Here is a 16,346-nt window from a genome sequence, read left to right as displayed (position 1 = left end):
TTGTGGTTTCTGTTAGAACTTTTCTACTTCTAACTACTGGTTCATAAATGAATACGTTTTAAAATGGAATGCATCAACAGAACGGTGTTGGCAGTATAAAAATATCTACAGCACCTTGTATTCCCAGGTGGTCTCCCATCCAAGTACTAACCAGGCCCAACACTGCTTAGCTTCCAAGATCAGATGAGATTAGGCGTATCCAGTCTGGTGTTGCTGTAGATGAGCTTTGTGGTTTCTGTTAGAACTTTTCTACTTCTAACTACTGGTTCATAAATGAATACGTTTTAAAATGGAATGCATCAACAGAACGGTGTTGGCAGTATAAAAATATCTACAGCACCTTGTAGTCCCAGGTGGTCTCCTATCCAAGTACTAACCAGGCCCAACATTGCTTAGCTTCCAAGATCAGATGATATTGGGCGTATCCAGTCTGGTGTGGCTGTAGATGAGCTTTGTGGTTTCTGTTAGAACTTTTCTACTTCTAACTACTGGTTCATAAATGAATACGTTTTAAAATGGAATGCATCAACAGAACGGTGTTGGCAGTATAAAAATATCTACAGCACCTTGTATTCCCAGGTGGTCTCCCATCCAAGTACTAACCAGGCCCAACACTGCTTAGCTTCCAAGATCAGATGAGATTGGGCATATCCAGTGTGGTGTGGCTGTAGATAAGCTTTGTGGTTTCTGTTAGAACTTTTCTACTTCTAACTACTGGTTCATAAATGAATACGTTTTAAAATGGAATGCATCAACAGAACGGTGTTGGCAGTATAAAAATATCTACAGCACCTTGTATTCCCAGGTGGTCTCCCATCCAAGTACTAACCAGGCCCAACACTGCTTAGCTTCCAAGATCAGATGAGATTGGGCGTATCAAGTGTGGTGTGGCTGTAGATGAGCTTTGTGGTTTCTGTTAGAACTTTTCTACTTCTAACTACTGGTTCATAAATTAATACGTTTGAAAATGGAATGCATCAACAGAACGGTGTTGGCAGTATAAAAATATCTACAGCACCTTGTATTCCCAGGTGGTCTCCTATCCAAGTACTAATCAGGCCCAACATTGCTTAGCTTCCAAGATCAGATGAGATTGGGCGTATCCAGTCTAGTGTGGCTGTAGATGAGCTTTGTGGTTTCTGTTAGAACTTTTCTACTTCTAACTACTGGTTCATAAATGAATACGTTTTAAAATGGAATGCATCAACAGAACGGTGTTGGCAGTATAAAAATATCTACAGCACCTTGTATTCCCAGGTGGTCTCCCATCCAAGTACTAACCAGGCCCAACACTGCTTAGCTTCCAAGATCAGATGAGATTGGGCGTATCCAGTATGGTGTTGCTGTAGATGAGCTTTGTGGTTTCTGTTAGAACTTTTCTACTTCTAACTACTGGTTCATAAATGAATACGTTTGAAAATGGAATGCATCAACAGAACGGTGTTGGCAGTATAAAAATATCTACAGCACCTTGTATTCCTAGGTGGTCTCCCCTCCCAGTACTAACCAGGCCCAACACGGCTTAGCTTCCAAGATCAGATGAGTTTGGGTGTATCCAGTCTGGTGTGGCTGTAGATGAGCTGTGTGGTTTCTGTTAGAACTTTTCTACTTCTAACTACTGGTTCATAAATGAATACGTTTTAAAAGGAATGCATCAACAGAACGGTGATGGCAGTATAAAAATATCTACAGCACCTTGTATTCCCAGGTGGTCTCCCATCCAAATACTAACCAGGCCCAACACTGCTTAGCTTCCAAGATCAGATGAGATTGGGCGTATCCAGTGTGGTGTGGCTGTAGATGAGCTTTGTGGTTTCTGTTAGAACTTTTCTACTTCTAACTACTGGTTCATAAATTAATACGTTTTAAATTGGAATGCATCAACAGAACGGTGTTGGCAGTATAAAAATATCTACAGCACCTTGTATTCCCAGGTGGTCTCCCATCCAAGTACTAACCAGGCCCAACACTGCTTAGCTTCCAAGATCAGATGAGATTGGGCGTATCCAGTATGGTGTGGCTGTAGATAAGCTTTGTGGTTTCTGTTAGAACTTTTCTACTTCTAAATACTGGTTCATAAATGAATACGTTTTAAAATGGAATGCATCAACAGAACGGTGTTGGCAGTATAAAAATATCTACAGCACCTTGTATTCCCAGGTGGTCTCCCATCCAAGTACTAACCAGGCCCAACACTGCTTAGCTTCCAAGATCAGATGAGATTGGGCGTATCCAGTGTGGTGTTGCTGTAGATGAGCTTTGTGGTTTCTGTTAGAACTTTTCTACTTCTAACTACTGGTTCATAAATGAATACGTTAGAAAATGGAATGCATCAACAGAACGGTGTTGGCAGTATAAAAATATCTACAGCACCTTGTATTCCCAGGTGGTCTCCCTTCCAAGTACTAACCAGGCCCAACACTGCTTAGCTTCCAAGATCAGATGAGATTGGGCGTATCCAGTGTGGTGTGGCTGTAGATAAGCTTGGTGGTTTCTGTTAGAACTTTTCTACTTCTAACTACTGGTTCATAAATGAATACGTTTGAAAATGGAATGCATCAACAGAACGGTGTTGGCAGTATAAAAATATCTACAGCACCTTCTATTCCCAGGTGGTCTCCCATCCAAGTACTAACCAGGCCCAACACTGCTTCGCTTCCAAGATCAGATGAGATTAGGCGTATCCAGTCTGGTGTGGCTGTAGATGAGCTTTGTGGTTTCTGTTAGAACTTTTCTACTTCTAACTACTGGTTCATAAATGAATACGTTTTAAAATGGAATGCATCAACAAAACGGTGTTGGCAGTATAAAAATATCTACAGCACCTTGTATTCCCAGGTGGTCTCCCATCCAAGTACTAACCAGGCCCAACACTGCTTAGCTTCCAAGATCAGATGAGATTGGGCGTATCCAGTGTGGTGTGGCTGTAGATGAGCTTTGTGGTTTCTGTTAGAACTTTTCTACTTCTAACTACTGGTTCATAAATTAATACTTTTTACATTGGAATGCATCAACAGAACGGTGTTGGCAGTATAAAAATATCTACAGCACCTTGTATTCCCAGGTGGTCTCCCATCCAAGTACTAACCAGGCCCAACACTGCTTAGATTCCAAGATCAGATGAGATTGGGCGTATCCAGTATGGTGTGGCTGTAGATAAGCTTTGTGGTTTCTGTTAGAACTTTTCTACTTCTAAATACTGGTTCATAATTGAATACATTTGAAAATGGAATGCATCAACAGAACGGTGTTGGCAGTATAAAAATATCTACAGCACCTTGTATTCCCAGGTGGTCTCCCATCCAAGTACTAACCAGGCCCAACACTGCTTAGCTTCCAAGATCAGATGAGATTGGGCGTATCCAGTGTGGTGTGGCTGTAGATAAGCTTGGTGGTTTCTGTTAGAACTTTTCTACTTCTAACTACTGGTTCATAAATGAATACGTTTGAAAATGGAATGCATCAACAGAACGGTGTTGGCAGTATAAAAATATCTACAGCACCTTCTATTCCCAGGTGGTCTCCCATCCAAGTACTAACCAGGCCCAACACTGCTTCGCTTCCAAGATCAGATGAGATTAGGCGTATCCAGTCTGGTGTGGCTGTAGATGAGCTTTGTGGTTTCTGTTAGAACTTTTCTACTTCTAACTACTGGTTCATAAATGAATACGTTTTAAAATGGAATGCATCAACAAAACGGTGTTGGCAGTATAAAAATATCTACAGCACCTTGTATTCCCAGGTGGTCTCCCATCCAAGTACTAACCAGGCCCAACACTGCTTAGCTTCCAAGATCAGATGAGATTGGGCGTATCCAGTATGGTGTGGCTGTAGATAAGCTTTGTGGTTTCTGTTAGAACTTTTCTACTTCTAAATACTGGTTCATAAATGAATACATTTGAAAATGGAATGCATCAACAGAACGGTGTTGGCAGTATAAAAATATCTACAGCACCTTCTATTCCCAGGTGGTCTCCCATCCAAGTACTAACCAGGGCCAACACTGCTTAGCTTCCAAGATCAGATGAGATTAGGCGTATCCAGTCTGGTGTGGCTGTAGATGAGCTTTGTGGTTTCTGTTAGAACTTTTCTACTTCTAACTACTGGTTCATAAGTGAATACGTTTTAAAATGGAATGCATCAACAGAACGGTGTTGGCAGTATAAAAATATCTACAGCACCTTGTATTCCCAGGTGGTCTCCCATCCAAGTACTAACCAGGCCCAACACTGCTTAGCTTCTAAGATCAGATGAGATTGGGCGTATCCAGTCTAGTGTGGCTGTAGATGAGCTTTGTGGTTTCTGTTAGAACTTTTCTACTTCTAACTACTGGTTCATAAATGAATACGTTTTAAAATGGAATGCATCAACAGAACGGTGTTGGCAGTATAAAAATATCTACAGCACCTTGTATTCCCAGGTGGTCTCCCATCCAAGTACTAACCAGGCCCAACACTGCTTAGCTTCCAAGATCAGATGAGATTGGGCGTATCCAGTGTGGTGTGGCTGTAGAAAAGCTTTGTGGTTTCTGTTAGAACTTTTCTACTTCTAACTACTGGTTCATAAATGAATACGTTTTAAAATGGAATGCATCAACAGAACGGTGTTGGCAGTATAAAAATATCTACAGCACCTTGTATTCCCAGGTGGTCTCCCATCCAAGTACTAACCAGGCCCAACACTGCTTAGCTTCCAAGATCAGATGAGATTGGGCGTATCCAGTGCAGTGTGGCTGTAAATGAGCTTTGGGGTTTCTGTTAGAACTTTTCTACTTCTAACTACTGGTTCATAAATTAATACGTTTGAAAATGGAATGCATCAACAGAACGGTGTTGGCAGTATAAAAATATCTACAACACCTTGTATTCCCAGGTGGTCTCCTATCCAAGTACTAATCAGGCCCAACATTGCTTAGCTTCCAAGATCAGATGAGATTGGGCGTATCCAGTCTAGTGTGGCTGTAGATGAGCTTTGTGGTTTCTGTTAGAACTTTTCTACTTCTAACTACTGGTTCATAAATGAATACGTTTTAAAATGGAATGCATCAACAGAACGGTGTTGGCAGTATAAAAATATCTACAGCACCTTGTATTCCCAGGTGGTCTCCCATCCAAGTACTAACCAGGCCCAACACTGCTTAGCTTCCAAGATCAGATGAGATTGGGCGTATCCAGTGTGGTGTGGCTGTAGATAAGCTTGGTGGTTTCTGTTAGAACTTTTCTACTTCTAACTACTGGTTCATAAATGAATACGTTTGAAAATGGAATGCATCAACAGAACGGTGTTGGCAGTATTAAAATATCTACAGCACCTTCTATTCCCAGGTGGTCTCCCATCCAAGTACTAACCAGGCCCAACACTGCTTCGCTTCCAAGATCAGATGAGATTAGGCGCATCCAGTCTGGTGTGGCTGTAGATGAGCTTTGTGGTTTCTGTTAGAACTTTTCTACTTCTAACTACTGCTTCATAAATGAATACGTTTGAAAATGGAATGCATCAACAGAATGGTGTTGGCAGTATAAAAATATCTACAGCACCTTGTATTCCCAGGTGGTCTCCCATCCAAGTACTAACCATGCCCAACACTGCTTAGCTTCCAAGATCAGATGAGATTGGGCGTATCCAGTCTGGTGTGGCTGTAGATGAGCTTTGTGGTTTCTGTTAGAACTTTTTTACTTCTAACTACTGGTTCATAAATGAATACGTTTGAAAATGGAATGCATCAACAGAACGGTGTTGGCAGTATAAAAATATCTACAGCACCTTGTATTCCCAGGTGGTCTCCCATCCAAGTACTAGCCAAGCCCAACACTGCTTAGCTTTCAAGCTCAGATGAGATTGGGCGTATCCAGTGTGGTGTGGCTGTAGATGAGCTTTGTGGTTTCTGTTAGAACTTTTCTACTTCTAACTACTGGTTCATAAATGAATACGTTTTAAAATGGAATGCATCAACAGAACGGTGTTGGCAGTATAAAAATATCTACAACACCTTGTATTCCCAGGTGGTCTCACATCCAAGTACTAACCAAGCCCAACACTGCTTAGCTTCCAAGATCAGATGAGATTGGGCATATCCAGTGTGGTGTGGCTGTAGATGAGCTTTGTGGTTTCTGTTAGAACTTTTCTACTTCTAACTACTGGTTCATAAATGAATACGTTTGAAAATGGAATGCATCAACAGAACGGTGTTGGCAGTATAAAAATATCTACAGCACCTTCTATTCCCAGGTGGTCTTACATCAAAGTACTAACCAGGCCCAACATTGCTTAGCTTCCAAGATCAGATGATATTGGGCGTATCCAGTGTGGTGTGGCTGTAGATGAGCTTTGTGGTTTCTGTTAGAACTTTTCTACTTCTAACTACTGGTTCATAAATGAATACATTTGAAAATGGAATGCATCAACAGAACGGTGTTGGCAGTATAAAAATATCTACAGCACCTTGTATTCCCAGGTGGTCTCCCATCCAAGTACTAACTAGGCCCAACACTGCTTAGCTTCCAAGATCAGATGAGATTGGGCGTATCCAGTCTAGTGTGGCTGTAGATGAGCTTTGCGGTTTCTGTTAGAACTTTTCTACTTCTAACTACTGGTTCATAAATGAATACGTTTGAAAATGGAATGCATCAACAGAACGGTGTTGGCAGTATAAAAATATCTACAGCACCTTGTATTCCCAGTTGGTCTCCCATTCAAGTACTAACCAGGCCCAACACTGCTTAGCTTCCAAGACCAGATGAGATTAGGCGTACCCAGTCTGGTGTGGCTGTAGATGAGCTTTGTGGTTTCTGTTAGAACTTTTCTACTTCTAACTACTGGTTCATAAATGAATACGTTTTAAAATGGAATGCATCAACAGAACGGTGTTGGCAGTATAAAAATATCTACAGCACCTTGTATTCCCAGGTGGTCTCCCATCCAAATACTAACCAGGCCCAACACTGCTTAGCTTCCAAGATCAGATGAGATTGGGCGTATCCAGTGTGGTGTGGCTGTAGATGAGCTTTGTGGTTTCTGTTAAAACTTTTCTACTTCTAACTACTGGTTCATAAATGAATACGTTTGAAAATGGAATGCATCAACAGAACGGTGTTGGCAGTATAAAAATATCTACAGCACCTTGTATTCCCAGGTGGTCTCCTATCCAAGTTCTAACCAGGCCCAACACTGCTTAGCTTCCAAGATCAGATGAGATTGGGCGTATCCAGTCTGGTGTGGCTGTAGATGAGCTTTGTGGTTTCTGTTAGAACTTTTCTACTTCTAACTACTGGTTCATAAATGAATACGTTTGAAAATGGAATGCATCAACAGAACGGTGTTGGCAGTATAAAAATATCTACAGCACCTTGTATTCCTAGGTGGTCTCCCCTCAAAGTACTAACCAGGCCCAAGACGGCTTAGCTTCCTAGATCAGATGAGTTTGGGTGTATCCAGTCTGGTGTGGCTGTAGATGAGCTTTGTGTGGTTTCTATTAGAACTTTTCTACTTCTAACTACTGGTTCATAAATGAATACGTTTTAAAAAGGAATGCATCAACAGAACGGTGTTGGCAGTATAAAAATATCTACAGCACCTTGTATTCGCAGGTGGTCTACCATCCAAGTACTAACCAGGCCCAACACTGCTTAGCTTCCAAGATCAGATGAGATTGGGCGTATCCAGTGTGGTGTGGCTGTAGATGAGCTTTGTGGTTTCTGTTAGAACTTTTCTACTTCTAACTACTGGTTCATAAATGAATACGTTTGAAAATGGAATGCATCAACAGAACAGTGTTGGCAGTATAAAAATATCTACAGCACCTTGTATTCCCAGGTGGTCTCCCATCCAAGTACTAACCAGGCACAACACTGCTAAGCTTCCAAGATCAGATGAGATTGGGCGTATCCAGTGTGGTGTGGCTGTAGATGAGCTTTGTGGTTTCTGTTAGAACTTTTCTACTTCTAACTACTGGTTCATACATGAATATGTTTGAAAATGGAATGCATCAACAGAACGGTGTTGGCAGTATAAAACTATCTACAGCACCTTGTATTCCCAGGTGGTCTCCCATCCAAGTACTAACCAGGCCCAACAATGCTTAGCTTCCAAGATCAGATGAGATTGGGCGTATCCAGTGTGGTGTGGCTGTAGATGAGCTTTGTGGTTTCTGTTAGAACTTTTCTACTTCTAACTACTGGTTCATAAATGAATACGTTTGAAAATGGAATGCATCAACAGAACGGTGTTGGCAGTATAAAACTATCTACAGCACCTTGTATTCCCAGGTGGTCTCCCATCCAGGTACTAACCAGGCACAACACTGCTTAGCTTCCAAGATCAGATGAGATTGGGCGTATCCAGTGTGGTGTGGCTGTAGTTGACCTTTGTGGTTTCTGTTAGAACTTTTCTACTTCTAACTACTGGTTCATAAATGAAAACGTTTGAAAATGGAATGCATCAACAGAACGGTTTTGGCAGTATAAAAATATCTACAGCACCTTGTATTCCCAGGTGGTCTGCCATCCAAGTACTAACCAGGCCCAACATTGCTTAGCTTCCAAGATCAGATGAGATTGGGCGTATCCAGTGTGGTGTGGCTGTAGATGAGCTTTGTGGTTTCTGTTAGAACTTTTCTACTTCTAACTACTGGTTCATAAATGAATACGTTTGAAAATGGAATGCATCAACAGAACGGTGTTGGCAGTATAAAAATATCTACAGCACCTTGTATTCCCAGGTGGTCTCCCATCCAGGTACTAACCAGGAACAACACTGCTTAGCTTCCGAGATCAGATGAGATTGGGCGTATCCAGTGCGGTGTGGCTGTAGATGACATTTGTCGTTTCTGTTAGAACTTTTCTACTTCTAACTACTGGTTCATAAACGAAAACGTTTGAAAATGGAATGCATCATCAGAACGGTGTTGGCAGTATAAAAATATCTACAGCACCTTGTATCCCCAGGTGGTCTCCCATCCAAGTACTAACCAGGCCCAACACTGCTTAGCTTCCAAGATCAGATGAGATTGGGCGTATCCAGTGTGGTGTGGCTGTAGAAGAACTTTGTGGTTTCTGTTAGAACTTTTCTACTACTAACTACTGGTTCATAAATGAATACGTTTGAAAATGGAATGCATCAACAGAACGGTGTTGGCAGTATAAAAATATCTACAGCACCTTGTATTCCCAGGTGGTCTCCCATCCAAGTACTAACCAGGCCCAACACTGCTTAGCTTCCAAGATCAGATGAGATTGGGCGTATCCAGTGTGGTGTGGCTGTAGATGAGCTTTGTGGTTTCTGTTAGAACTTTTCTACTTCTAACTACTGGTTCATAAATGAATAAGTTTGAAAATGGAATGCATCAACAGAACGGTGTTGGCAGTATAAAAATATCTACAGCACCTTGTATTCCCAGGTGGTCTCCCATCCAAGTACTAACCAGGCCCAACACTGCTTAGCTTCCAAGATCAGATGAGATTGGGCGTATCCAGTCTGGTGTGGCTGTAGGTAAGCTTTGTGGTTTCTGTTAGAACTTTTCTACTTCTAACTACTGGTTCATAAATGAATACGTTTGAAAATGGAATGCATCAACAGAACGGTGTTGGCAGTATAAAAATATCTACAGCACCTTGTATTCCCAGGTGGTCTGCCATCCAAGTACTAACCAGGCCCAACATTGCTTAGCTTCCAAGATCAGATGATATTGGGCGTATCCAGTGTGGTGTGGCTGTAGATGAGCTTTGTGGTTTCTGTTAGAACTTTTCTACTTCTAACTACTGGTTCATAAATGAATACATTTGAAAATGGAATGCATCAACAGAACGGTGTTGGCAGTATAAAAATATCTACAGCACCTTGTATTCCCAGGTGGTCTCCCATCCAAGTACTAACTAGGCCCAACACTGCTTAGCTTCCAAGATCAGATGAGATTGGGCGTATCCAGTCTAGTGTGGCTGTAGATGAGCTTTGCGGTTTCTGTTAGAACTTTTCTACTTCTAACTACTGGTTCATAAATGAATACGTTTGAAAATGGAATGCATCAACAGAACGGTGTTGGCAGTATAAAAATATCTACAGCACCTTGTATTCCCAGTTGGTCTCCCATTCAAGTACTAACCAGGCCCAACACTGCTTAGCTTCCAAGATCAGATGAGATTGGGCGTATCCAGTCTGGTGTGGCTGTAGAGGAGCTTTGTGGTTTCTGTTAGAACTTTTTTACTTCTAACTACTGGTTCATAAATGAATACGTTTGAAAATGGAATGCATCAACAGAACGGTGTTGGCAGTATAAAAAATCTACAGCACCTTGTATTCCCAGGTGGTCTCCCATCCAAGTACTAACCAGGCCCAACACTGCTTAGCTTCCAAGATCAGATGAGATTAGGCGTATCCAGTCTGGTGTGGCTGTAGATGAGCTTTGTGGTTTCTGTTAGAACTTTTCTACTTCTAACTACTGGTTCATAAATGAATACGTTTTAAAATGGAATGCATCAACAGAACGGTGTTGGCAGTATAAAAATATCTACAGCACCTTGTATTCCCAGGTGGTCTCCCATCCAAATACTAACCAGGCCCAACACTGCTTAGCTTCCAAGATCAGATGAGATTGGGCGTATCCAGTGTGGTGTGGCTGTAGATGAGCTTTGTGGTTTCTGTTAAAACTTTTCTACTTCTAACTACTGGTTCATAAATGAATACGTTTGAAAATGGAATGCATCAACAGAACGGTGTTGGCAGTATAAAAATATCTACAGCACCTTGTATTCCCAGGTGGTCTCCTATCCAAGTTCTAACCAGGCCCAACACTGCTTAGCTTCCAAGATCAGATGAGATTGGGCGTATCCAGTCTGGTGTGGCTGTAGATGAGCTTTGTGGTTTCTGTTAGAACTTTTCTACTTCTAACTACTGGTTCATAAATGAATACGTTTGAAAATGGAATGCATCAACAGAACGGTGTTGGCAGTATAAAAATATCTACAGCACCTTGTATTCCTAGGTGGTCTCCCCTCAAAGTACTAACCAGGCCCAAGACGGCTTAGCTTCCTAGATCAGATGAGTTTGGGTGTATCCAGTCTGGTGTGGCTGTAGATGAGCTTTGTGTGGTTTCTATTAGAACTTTTCTACTTCTAACTACTGGTTCATAAATGAATACGTTTTAAAAAGGAATGCATCAACAGAACGGTGTTGGCAGTATAAAAATATCTACAGCACCTTGTATTCCCAGGTGGTCTACCATCCAAGTACTAACCAGGCCCAACACTGCTTAGCTTCCAAGATCAGATGAGATTGGGCGTATCCAGTGTGGTGTGGCTGTAGATGAGCTTTGTGGTTTCTGTTAGAACTTTTCTACTTCTAACTACTGGTTCATAAATGAATACGTTTGAAAATGGAATGCATCAACAGAACAGTGTTGGCAGTATAAAACTATCTACAGCACCTTGTATTCCCAGGTGGTCTCCCATCCAAGTACTAACCAGGCCCAACAATGCTTAGCTTCCAAGATCAGATGAGATTGGGCGTATCCAGTGTGGTGTGGCTGTAGATGAGCTTTGTGGTTTCTGTTAGAACTTTTCTACTTCTAACTACTGGTTCATAAATGAATACGTTTGAAAATGGAATGCATCAACAGAACGGTGTTGGCAGTATAAAACTATCTACAGCACCTTGTATTCCCAGGTGGTCTCCCATCCAGGCACAACACTGCTTAGCTTCCAAGATCAGATGAGATTGGGCGTATCCAGTGTGGTGTGGCTGTAGTTGACCTTTGTGGTTTCTGTTAGAACTTTTCTACTTCTAACTACTGGTTCATAAATGAAAACGTTTGAAAATGGAATGCATCAACAGAACGGTTTTGGCAGTATAAAAATATCTACAGCACCTTGTATTCCCAGGTGGTCTGCCATCCAAGTACTAACCAGGCCCAACATTGCTTAGCTTCCAAGATCAGATGAGATTGGGCGTATCCAGTGTGGTGTGGCTGTAGATGAGCTTTGTGGTTTCTGTTAGAACTTTTCTACTTCTAACTACTGGTTCATAAATGAATACGTTTGAAAATGGAATGCATCAACAGAACGGTGTTGGCAATATAAAAATATCTACAGCACCTTGTATTCCCAGGTGGTCTCCCATCCAGGTACTAACCAGGAACAACACTGCTTAGCTTCCGAGATCAGATGAGATTGGGCGTATCCAGTGCGGTGTGGCTGTAGATGACATTTGTCGTTTCTGTTAGAACTTTTCTACTTCTAACTACTGGTTCATAAACGAAAACGTTTGAAAATGGAATGCATCATCAGAACGGTGTTGGCAGTATAAAAATATCTACAGCACCTTGTATCCCCAGGTGGTCTCCCATCCAAGTACTAACCAGGCCCAACACTGCTTAGCTTCCAAGATCAGATGAGATTGGGCGTATCCAGTGTGGTGTGGCTGTAGATGAACTTTGTGGTTTCTGTTAGAACTTTTCTACTACTAACTACTGGTTCATAAATGAATACGTTTGAAAATGGAATGCATCAACAGAACGGTGTTGGCAGTATAAAAATATCTACAGCACCTTGTATTCCCAGGTGGTCTCCCATCCAAGTACTAACCATGCCCAACACTGCATAGCTTCCAAGATCAGATGAGATTGGGCGTATCCAGTGTGGTGTGGCTGTAGATGAGCTTTGTGGTTTCTGTTAGAACTTTTCTACTTCTAACTACTGGTTCATAAATGAATACGTTTGAAAATGGAATGCATCAACAGAACGGTGTTGGCAGTATAAAAATATCTATAGCACCTTTTATTCTCAGGTGGTCTCCCATCCAAGTACTAACCAGGCCCAACACTGCTTAGCTTCCAAGATCAGATGAGATTTGGCGTATCCAGTGTGGTGTGGCTGTAGATGAGCTTTGTGGTTTCTGTTAGAACTTTTCTACTTCTACCTACTGGTTCATAAATGAATAAGTTTGAAAATGGAATGCATCAACAGAACGGTGTTGGCAGTATAAAAATATCTACAGCACCTTGTATTCTCAGGTGGTCTCCCATCCAAGTACTAACCAAGCCCAACACTGCTTAGCTTCCAAGATCAGATGAGATTGGGCGTATCCAGTGTGGTGTGGCTGTAGATGAGCTTTGTGGTTTCTGTTAGAACTTTTCTACTTCTAACTACTGGTTCATAAATGAGTACGTTTTAAAATGGAATGCATCAACAGAACGGTGTAGGCAGTATAAAAATATCTACAGCACCTTGTATTCCCAGGTGGTCTCCCATCCAAGTACTAACCAGGCCCAACACTGCTTAGCTTCCAAGATCAGATGAGATTGGGCGTATCCAGTGTGGTGTGGCTGTAGATGAGCTTTGTGGTTTCTGTTAGAACTTTTCTACTTCTAACTACTGGTTCATAAATGAATAAATTTGAAAATGGAATGCATCAACAGAACGGTGTTGGCAGTATAAAAATATCTACAGCACCTTGTATTCCCAGGTGGTCTCCCATCCAAGTACTAACAAGGCCCAACACTGCTTAGCTTCCAAGATCAGATGAGATTGGGCGTATCCAGTCTGGTGTGGCTGTAGGTAAGCTTTGTGGTTTCTGTTAGAACTTTTCTACTTCTAACTACTGGTTCATAAATGAATACGTTTGAAAATGGAATGCATCAACAGAACGGTGTTGGCAGTATAAAAATATCTACAGCACCTTGTATTCCCAGGTGGTCTGCCATCCAAGTACTAACCAGGCCCAACATTGCTTAGCTTCCAAGATCAGATGAGATTGGGCGTATCCAGTGTGGTGTGGCTGTAGATGAGCTTTGTGGTTTCTCTTAGAACTTTTCTACTTCTAACTACTGGTTCATAAATGAGTACGTTTTAAAATTGAATGCATCAACAGAACGGTGTTGGCAGTATAAAAATATCTACAGCACCTTGTATTCCCAGGTGGTCTCCCATCCAAGTACTAACCAGGCCCAACACTGCTTAGCTTTCAAGATCAGATGAGATTGGGCGTATCCAGTGTGGTGTGGCTGTAGATGAGCTTTGTGGTTTCTGTTAGAACTTTTCTACTTCTAACTACTGGTTCATAAATGAATACGTTTGAAAATGGAATGCATCAACAGAACGGTGTTGGCAGTATAAAACTATCTACAGCACCTTGTATTCCCAGGTGGTCTCCCATCCAGGCACAACACTGCTTAGCTTCCAAGATCAGATGAGATTGGGCGTATCCAGTGTGGTGTGGCTGTAGTTGACCTTTGTGGTTTCTGTTAGAACTTTTCTACTTCTAACTACTGGTTCATAAATGAAAACGTTTGAAAATGGAATGCATCAACAGAACGGTTTTGGCAGTATAAAAATATCTACAGCACCTTGTATTCCCAGGTGGTCTGCCATCCAAGTACTAACCAGGCCCAACATTGCTTAGCTTCCAAGATCAGATGAGATTGGGCGTATCCAGTGTGGTGTGGCTGTAGATGAGCTTTGTGGTTTCTGTTAGAACTTTTCTACTTCTAACTACTGGTTCATAAATGAATACGTTTGAAAATGGAATGCATCAACAGAACGGTGTTGGCAGTATAAAAATATCTACAGCACCTTGTATTCCCAGGTGGTCTCCCATCCAGGTACTAACCAGGAACAACACTGCTTAGCTTCCGAGATCAGATGAGATTGGGCGTATCCAGTGCGGTGTGGCTGTAGATGACATTTGTCGTTTCTGTTAGAACTTTTCTACTTCTAACTACTGGTTCATAAACGAAAACGTTTGAAAATGGAATGCATCATCAGAACGGTGTTGGCAGTATAAAAATATCTACAGCACCTTGTATCCCCAGGTGGTCTCCCATCCAAGTACTAACCAGGCCCAACACTGCTTAGCTTCCAAGATCAGATGAGATTGGGCGTATCCAGTGTGGTGTGGCTGTAGATGAACTTTGTGGTTTCTGTTAGAACTTTTCTACTACTAACTACTGGTTCATAAATGAATACGTTTGAAAATGGAATGCATCAACAGAACGGTGTTGGCAGTATAAAAATATCTACAGCACCTTGTATTCCCAGGTGGTCTCCCATCCAAGTACTAACCATGCCCAACACTGCATAGCTTCCAAGATCAGATGAGATTGGGCGTATCCAGTGTGGTGTGGCTGTAGATGAGCTTTGTGGTTTCTGTTAGAACTTTTCTACTTCTAACTACTGGTTCATAAATGCATACGTTTGAAAATGGAATGCATCAACAGAACGGTGTTGGCAGTATAAAAATATCTATAGCACCTTTTATTCTCAGGTGGTCTCCCATCCAAGTACTAACCAGGCCCAACACTGCTTAGCTTCCAAGATCAGATGAGATTTGGCGTATCCAGTGTGGTGTGGCTGTAGATGAGCTTTGTGGTTTCTGTTAGAACTTTTCTACTTCTACCTACTGGTTCATAAATGAATAAGTTTGAAAATGGAATGCATCAACAGAACGGTGTTGGCAGTATAAAAATATCTACAGCACCTTGTATTCTCAGGTGGTCTCCCATCCAAGTACTAACCAAGCCCAACACTGCTTAGCTTCCAAGATCAGATGAGATTGGGCGTATCCAGTGTGGTGTGGCTGTAGATGAGCTTTGTGGTTTCTCTTAGAACTTTTCTACTTCTAACTACTGGTTCATAAATGAGTACGTTTTAAAATTGAATGCATCAACAGAACGGTGTTGGCAGTATAAAAATATCTACAGCACCTTGTATTCCCAGGTGGTCTCCCATCCAAGTACTAACCAGGCCCAACACTGCTTAGCTTTCAAGATCAGATGAGATTGGGCGTATCCAGTGTGGTGTGGCTGTAGATGAGCTTTGTGGTTTCTGTTAGAACTTTTCTACTTCTAACTACTGGTTCATAAATGAATAAGTTTGAAAATGGAATGCATCAACAGAACGGTGTTGGCAGTATAAAAATATCTACAGCACCTTGTATTCCCAGGTGGTCTCCCATCCAAGTACTAACCAGGCCCAACACTGCTTAGCTTCCAAGATCAGATGAGATTGGGCGTATCCAGTCTGGTGTGGCTGTAGATGAGCTTTGTGGTTTCTGTTAGAACTTTTTTACTTCTAACTACTGGTTCATAAATGAATACGTTTGAAAATGGAATGCATCAACAGAACGGTGTTGGCAGTATAAAAATATCTACAGCACCTTGTATTCCCAGGTGGTCTCCCATCCAAGTACTAGCCAGGCCCAACACTGCTTAGCTTTCAAGTTCAGATGAGATTGGGCGTATCCAGTGTGGTGTGGCTGTAGATGAGCTTTGTGGTTTCTGTTAGAACTTTTCTACTTCTAACTACTGGTTTATAAATGAATACGTTTTAAAATGGAATGCATCAACAGAACGGTGTTGGCAG

The 16,346-nt window shown here is 41.7% G+C and overlaps 42 non-coding genes and 28 pseudogenes across 42 annotated transcripts; all 70 read right to left on the bottom strand.

The window, feature by feature from the left end:
* Positions 1–102: 102 nt before the first annotated feature.
* Positions 103–221, bottom strand: LOC134887837 (5S ribosomal RNA; annotated as a pseudogene).
* A 107-nt stretch (positions 222–328) lies between these two features.
* LOC134897151 (5S ribosomal RNA) lies at positions 329–447 on the bottom strand (annotated as a pseudogene).
* Positions 448–554: 107 nt separating this feature from the next.
* Positions 555–673, bottom strand: LOC135058965 (5S ribosomal RNA). Its single transcript, XR_010245386.1, has one exon. It is a non-coding gene; the product is annotated as a 5S ribosomal RNA (ribosomal RNA).
* A 107-nt stretch (positions 674–780) lies between these two features.
* Positions 781–899, bottom strand: LOC135058950 (5S ribosomal RNA). Its single transcript, XR_010245370.1, has one exon. It is a non-coding gene; the product is annotated as a 5S ribosomal RNA (ribosomal RNA).
* Positions 900–1,006: 107 nt separating this feature from the next.
* Positions 1,007–1,125, bottom strand: LOC134893874 (5S ribosomal RNA; annotated as a pseudogene).
* A 107-nt stretch (positions 1,126–1,232) lies between these two features.
* LOC135065068 (5S ribosomal RNA) lies at positions 1,233–1,351 on the bottom strand. Its single transcript, XR_010251359.1, has one exon. It is a non-coding gene; the product is annotated as a 5S ribosomal RNA (ribosomal RNA).
* Positions 1,352–1,458: 107 nt separating this feature from the next.
* On the bottom strand, positions 1,459–1,577 carry LOC134894010 (5S ribosomal RNA; annotated as a pseudogene).
* Positions 1,578–1,683: 106 nt separating this feature from the next.
* LOC135061868 (5S ribosomal RNA) lies at positions 1,684–1,802 on the bottom strand. Its single transcript, XR_010248235.1, has one exon. It is a non-coding gene; the product is annotated as a 5S ribosomal RNA (ribosomal RNA).
* A 107-nt stretch (positions 1,803–1,909) lies between these two features.
* On the bottom strand, positions 1,910–2,028 carry LOC135059328 (5S ribosomal RNA). Its single transcript, XR_010245735.1, has one exon. It is a non-coding gene; the product is annotated as a 5S ribosomal RNA (ribosomal RNA).
* Positions 2,029–2,135: 107 nt separating this feature from the next.
* On the bottom strand, positions 2,136–2,254 carry LOC135059658 (5S ribosomal RNA). Its single transcript, XR_010246055.1, has one exon. It is a non-coding gene; the product is annotated as a 5S ribosomal RNA (ribosomal RNA).
* A 107-nt stretch (positions 2,255–2,361) lies between these two features.
* Positions 2,362–2,480, bottom strand: LOC135061542 (5S ribosomal RNA). The gene has a single exon (XR_010247918.1). It is a non-coding gene; the product is annotated as a 5S ribosomal RNA (ribosomal RNA).
* Positions 2,481–2,587: 107 nt separating this feature from the next.
* LOC134891696 (5S ribosomal RNA) lies at positions 2,588–2,706 on the bottom strand (annotated as a pseudogene).
* A 107-nt stretch (positions 2,707–2,813) lies between these two features.
* LOC135063937 (5S ribosomal RNA) lies at positions 2,814–2,932 on the bottom strand. Its single transcript, XR_010250256.1, has one exon. It is a non-coding gene; the product is annotated as a 5S ribosomal RNA (ribosomal RNA).
* Positions 2,933–3,039: 107 nt separating this feature from the next.
* On the bottom strand, positions 3,040–3,158 carry LOC135070751 (5S ribosomal RNA). The gene has a single exon (XR_010256904.1). It is a non-coding gene; the product is annotated as a 5S ribosomal RNA (ribosomal RNA).
* A 107-nt stretch (positions 3,159–3,265) lies between these two features.
* On the bottom strand, positions 3,266–3,384 carry LOC135063925 (5S ribosomal RNA). The gene has a single exon (XR_010250245.1). It is a non-coding gene; the product is annotated as a 5S ribosomal RNA (ribosomal RNA).
* A 107-nt stretch (positions 3,385–3,491) lies between these two features.
* Positions 3,492–3,610, bottom strand: LOC134891695 (5S ribosomal RNA; annotated as a pseudogene).
* Positions 3,611–3,717: 107 nt separating this feature from the next.
* On the bottom strand, positions 3,718–3,836 carry LOC135059326 (5S ribosomal RNA). Its single transcript, XR_010245733.1, has one exon. It is a non-coding gene; the product is annotated as a 5S ribosomal RNA (ribosomal RNA).
* Positions 3,837–3,943: 107 nt separating this feature from the next.
* On the bottom strand, positions 3,944–4,062 carry LOC134893513 (5S ribosomal RNA; annotated as a pseudogene).
* Positions 4,063–4,169: 107 nt separating this feature from the next.
* LOC134890646 (5S ribosomal RNA) lies at positions 4,170–4,288 on the bottom strand (annotated as a pseudogene).
* A 107-nt stretch (positions 4,289–4,395) lies between these two features.
* LOC135059538 (5S ribosomal RNA) lies at positions 4,396–4,514 on the bottom strand. The gene has a single exon (XR_010245940.1). It is a non-coding gene; the product is annotated as a 5S ribosomal RNA (ribosomal RNA).
* A 107-nt stretch (positions 4,515–4,621) lies between these two features.
* LOC135065350 (5S ribosomal RNA) lies at positions 4,622–4,740 on the bottom strand. Its single transcript, XR_010251632.1, has one exon. It is a non-coding gene; the product is annotated as a 5S ribosomal RNA (ribosomal RNA).
* A 107-nt stretch (positions 4,741–4,847) lies between these two features.
* Positions 4,848–4,966, bottom strand: LOC134894962 (5S ribosomal RNA; annotated as a pseudogene).
* A 107-nt stretch (positions 4,967–5,073) lies between these two features.
* On the bottom strand, positions 5,074–5,192 carry LOC135063914 (5S ribosomal RNA). Its single transcript, XR_010250234.1, has one exon. It is a non-coding gene; the product is annotated as a 5S ribosomal RNA (ribosomal RNA).
* A 107-nt stretch (positions 5,193–5,299) lies between these two features.
* Positions 5,300–5,418, bottom strand: LOC134890966 (5S ribosomal RNA; annotated as a pseudogene).
* A 107-nt stretch (positions 5,419–5,525) lies between these two features.
* LOC134887406 (5S ribosomal RNA) lies at positions 5,526–5,644 on the bottom strand (annotated as a pseudogene).
* A 107-nt stretch (positions 5,645–5,751) lies between these two features.
* LOC135070690 (5S ribosomal RNA) lies at positions 5,752–5,870 on the bottom strand. Its single transcript, XR_010256844.1, has one exon. It is a non-coding gene; the product is annotated as a 5S ribosomal RNA (ribosomal RNA).
* Positions 5,871–5,977: 107 nt separating this feature from the next.
* LOC134890510 (5S ribosomal RNA) lies at positions 5,978–6,096 on the bottom strand (annotated as a pseudogene).
* Positions 6,097–6,203: 107 nt separating this feature from the next.
* LOC134896781 (5S ribosomal RNA) lies at positions 6,204–6,322 on the bottom strand (annotated as a pseudogene).
* A 107-nt stretch (positions 6,323–6,429) lies between these two features.
* On the bottom strand, positions 6,430–6,548 carry LOC134884574 (5S ribosomal RNA). Its single transcript, XR_010168718.1, has one exon. It is a non-coding gene; the product is annotated as a 5S ribosomal RNA (ribosomal RNA).
* A 107-nt stretch (positions 6,549–6,655) lies between these two features.
* Positions 6,656–6,774, bottom strand: LOC134894255 (5S ribosomal RNA; annotated as a pseudogene).
* A 107-nt stretch (positions 6,775–6,881) lies between these two features.
* Positions 6,882–7,000, bottom strand: LOC135061866 (5S ribosomal RNA). Its single transcript, XR_010248234.1, has one exon. It is a non-coding gene; the product is annotated as a 5S ribosomal RNA (ribosomal RNA).
* Positions 7,001–7,107: 107 nt separating this feature from the next.
* On the bottom strand, positions 7,108–7,226 carry LOC134893815 (5S ribosomal RNA; annotated as a pseudogene).
* A 107-nt stretch (positions 7,227–7,333) lies between these two features.
* LOC134893697 (5S ribosomal RNA) lies at positions 7,334–7,452 on the bottom strand (annotated as a pseudogene).
* A 109-nt stretch (positions 7,453–7,561) lies between these two features.
* LOC135067157 (5S ribosomal RNA) lies at positions 7,562–7,680 on the bottom strand. Its single transcript, XR_010253381.1, has one exon. It is a non-coding gene; the product is annotated as a 5S ribosomal RNA (ribosomal RNA).
* Positions 7,681–7,787: 107 nt separating this feature from the next.
* On the bottom strand, positions 7,788–7,906 carry LOC134889156 (5S ribosomal RNA; annotated as a pseudogene).
* Positions 7,907–8,013: 107 nt separating this feature from the next.
* On the bottom strand, positions 8,014–8,132 carry LOC135063361 (5S ribosomal RNA). Its single transcript, XR_010249694.1, has one exon. It is a non-coding gene; the product is annotated as a 5S ribosomal RNA (ribosomal RNA).
* A 107-nt stretch (positions 8,133–8,239) lies between these two features.
* On the bottom strand, positions 8,240–8,358 carry LOC134886525 (5S ribosomal RNA). The gene has a single exon (XR_010170605.1). It is a non-coding gene; the product is annotated as a 5S ribosomal RNA (ribosomal RNA).
* Positions 8,359–8,465: 107 nt separating this feature from the next.
* LOC135070981 (5S ribosomal RNA) lies at positions 8,466–8,584 on the bottom strand. Its single transcript, XR_010257128.1, has one exon. It is a non-coding gene; the product is annotated as a 5S ribosomal RNA (ribosomal RNA).
* Positions 8,585–8,691: 107 nt separating this feature from the next.
* On the bottom strand, positions 8,692–8,810 carry LOC134891930 (5S ribosomal RNA; annotated as a pseudogene).
* A 107-nt stretch (positions 8,811–8,917) lies between these two features.
* Positions 8,918–9,036, bottom strand: LOC135070011 (5S ribosomal RNA). Its single transcript, XR_010256187.1, has one exon. It is a non-coding gene; the product is annotated as a 5S ribosomal RNA (ribosomal RNA).
* Positions 9,037–9,143: 107 nt separating this feature from the next.
* Positions 9,144–9,262, bottom strand: LOC135063903 (5S ribosomal RNA). The gene has a single exon (XR_010250223.1). It is a non-coding gene; the product is annotated as a 5S ribosomal RNA (ribosomal RNA).
* Positions 9,263–9,369: 107 nt separating this feature from the next.
* LOC134884486 (5S ribosomal RNA) lies at positions 9,370–9,488 on the bottom strand. The gene has a single exon (XR_010168632.1). It is a non-coding gene; the product is annotated as a 5S ribosomal RNA (ribosomal RNA).
* Positions 9,489–9,595: 107 nt separating this feature from the next.
* On the bottom strand, positions 9,596–9,714 carry LOC134892528 (5S ribosomal RNA; annotated as a pseudogene).
* A 107-nt stretch (positions 9,715–9,821) lies between these two features.
* On the bottom strand, positions 9,822–9,940 carry LOC134884573 (5S ribosomal RNA). Its single transcript, XR_010168717.1, has one exon. It is a non-coding gene; the product is annotated as a 5S ribosomal RNA (ribosomal RNA).
* Positions 9,941–10,047: 107 nt separating this feature from the next.
* LOC134890867 (5S ribosomal RNA) lies at positions 10,048–10,166 on the bottom strand (annotated as a pseudogene).
* Positions 10,167–10,272: 106 nt separating this feature from the next.
* LOC135069638 (5S ribosomal RNA) lies at positions 10,273–10,391 on the bottom strand. Its single transcript, XR_010255816.1, has one exon. It is a non-coding gene; the product is annotated as a 5S ribosomal RNA (ribosomal RNA).
* Positions 10,392–10,498: 107 nt separating this feature from the next.
* On the bottom strand, positions 10,499–10,617 carry LOC135061865 (5S ribosomal RNA). Its single transcript, XR_010248233.1, has one exon. It is a non-coding gene; the product is annotated as a 5S ribosomal RNA (ribosomal RNA).
* Positions 10,618–10,724: 107 nt separating this feature from the next.
* LOC134893814 (5S ribosomal RNA) lies at positions 10,725–10,843 on the bottom strand (annotated as a pseudogene).
* Positions 10,844–10,950: 107 nt separating this feature from the next.
* On the bottom strand, positions 10,951–11,069 carry LOC134893696 (5S ribosomal RNA; annotated as a pseudogene).
* Positions 11,070–11,178: 109 nt separating this feature from the next.
* Positions 11,179–11,297, bottom strand: LOC135061455 (5S ribosomal RNA). The gene has a single exon (XR_010247834.1). It is a non-coding gene; the product is annotated as a 5S ribosomal RNA (ribosomal RNA).
* Positions 11,298–11,404: 107 nt separating this feature from the next.
* On the bottom strand, positions 11,405–11,523 carry LOC135063359 (5S ribosomal RNA). The gene has a single exon (XR_010249692.1). It is a non-coding gene; the product is annotated as a 5S ribosomal RNA (ribosomal RNA).
* A 322-nt stretch (positions 11,524–11,845) lies between these two features.
* Positions 11,846–11,964, bottom strand: LOC135070980 (5S ribosomal RNA). The gene has a single exon (XR_010257127.1). It is a non-coding gene; the product is annotated as a 5S ribosomal RNA (ribosomal RNA).
* A 107-nt stretch (positions 11,965–12,071) lies between these two features.
* Positions 12,072–12,190, bottom strand: LOC134891929 (5S ribosomal RNA; annotated as a pseudogene).
* Positions 12,191–12,297: 107 nt separating this feature from the next.
* Positions 12,298–12,416, bottom strand: LOC135065390 (5S ribosomal RNA). The gene has a single exon (XR_010251672.1). It is a non-coding gene; the product is annotated as a 5S ribosomal RNA (ribosomal RNA).
* A 107-nt stretch (positions 12,417–12,523) lies between these two features.
* LOC134887690 (5S ribosomal RNA) lies at positions 12,524–12,642 on the bottom strand (annotated as a pseudogene).
* Positions 12,643–12,749: 107 nt separating this feature from the next.
* Positions 12,750–12,868, bottom strand: LOC134890541 (5S ribosomal RNA; annotated as a pseudogene).
* Positions 12,869–12,975: 107 nt separating this feature from the next.
* LOC135060516 (5S ribosomal RNA) lies at positions 12,976–13,094 on the bottom strand. Its single transcript, XR_010246910.1, has one exon. It is a non-coding gene; the product is annotated as a 5S ribosomal RNA (ribosomal RNA).
* A 107-nt stretch (positions 13,095–13,201) lies between these two features.
* Positions 13,202–13,320, bottom strand: LOC135063890 (5S ribosomal RNA). Its single transcript, XR_010250210.1, has one exon. It is a non-coding gene; the product is annotated as a 5S ribosomal RNA (ribosomal RNA).
* Positions 13,321–13,427: 107 nt separating this feature from the next.
* On the bottom strand, positions 13,428–13,546 carry LOC135064941 (5S ribosomal RNA). The gene has a single exon (XR_010251237.1). It is a non-coding gene; the product is annotated as a 5S ribosomal RNA (ribosomal RNA).
* A 107-nt stretch (positions 13,547–13,653) lies between these two features.
* Positions 13,654–13,772, bottom strand: LOC135070979 (5S ribosomal RNA). Its single transcript, XR_010257126.1, has one exon. It is a non-coding gene; the product is annotated as a 5S ribosomal RNA (ribosomal RNA).
* Positions 13,773–13,879: 107 nt separating this feature from the next.
* Positions 13,880–13,998, bottom strand: LOC135061597 (5S ribosomal RNA). Its single transcript, XR_010247975.1, has one exon. It is a non-coding gene; the product is annotated as a 5S ribosomal RNA (ribosomal RNA).
* Positions 13,999–14,320: 322 nt separating this feature from the next.
* On the bottom strand, positions 14,321–14,439 carry LOC135070978 (5S ribosomal RNA). Its single transcript, XR_010257125.1, has one exon. It is a non-coding gene; the product is annotated as a 5S ribosomal RNA (ribosomal RNA).
* A 107-nt stretch (positions 14,440–14,546) lies between these two features.
* On the bottom strand, positions 14,547–14,665 carry LOC134891928 (5S ribosomal RNA; annotated as a pseudogene).
* Positions 14,666–14,772: 107 nt separating this feature from the next.
* LOC135065389 (5S ribosomal RNA) lies at positions 14,773–14,891 on the bottom strand. The gene has a single exon (XR_010251671.1). It is a non-coding gene; the product is annotated as a 5S ribosomal RNA (ribosomal RNA).
* Positions 14,892–14,998: 107 nt separating this feature from the next.
* LOC134887688 (5S ribosomal RNA) lies at positions 14,999–15,117 on the bottom strand (annotated as a pseudogene).
* A 107-nt stretch (positions 15,118–15,224) lies between these two features.
* LOC134890540 (5S ribosomal RNA) lies at positions 15,225–15,343 on the bottom strand (annotated as a pseudogene).
* A 107-nt stretch (positions 15,344–15,450) lies between these two features.
* Positions 15,451–15,569, bottom strand: LOC135060515 (5S ribosomal RNA). The gene has a single exon (XR_010246909.1). It is a non-coding gene; the product is annotated as a 5S ribosomal RNA (ribosomal RNA).
* Positions 15,570–15,676: 107 nt separating this feature from the next.
* Positions 15,677–15,795, bottom strand: LOC135061596 (5S ribosomal RNA). Its single transcript, XR_010247974.1, has one exon. It is a non-coding gene; the product is annotated as a 5S ribosomal RNA (ribosomal RNA).
* Positions 15,796–15,902: 107 nt separating this feature from the next.
* Positions 15,903–16,021, bottom strand: LOC135066030 (5S ribosomal RNA). The gene has a single exon (XR_010252291.1). It is a non-coding gene; the product is annotated as a 5S ribosomal RNA (ribosomal RNA).
* Positions 16,022–16,128: 107 nt separating this feature from the next.
* Positions 16,129–16,247, bottom strand: LOC135060830 (5S ribosomal RNA). The gene has a single exon (XR_010247224.1). It is a non-coding gene; the product is annotated as a 5S ribosomal RNA (ribosomal RNA).
* Between the last annotated feature and the right edge of the window lie 99 nt (positions 16,248–16,346).

This window comes from Pseudophryne corroboree, chromosome 3 (assembly GCF_028390025.1).
Source record: "Pseudophryne corroboree isolate aPseCor3 chromosome 3, aPseCor3.hap2, whole genome shotgun sequence".
In the NCBI taxonomy this organism is placed as follows: domain Eukaryota; kingdom Metazoa; phylum Chordata; class Amphibia; order Anura; family Myobatrachidae; genus Pseudophryne; species Pseudophryne corroboree.
Note: the sequence above shows the minus strand (reverse complement) of the source record. Positions and strands in the feature narration are given on the sequence as shown.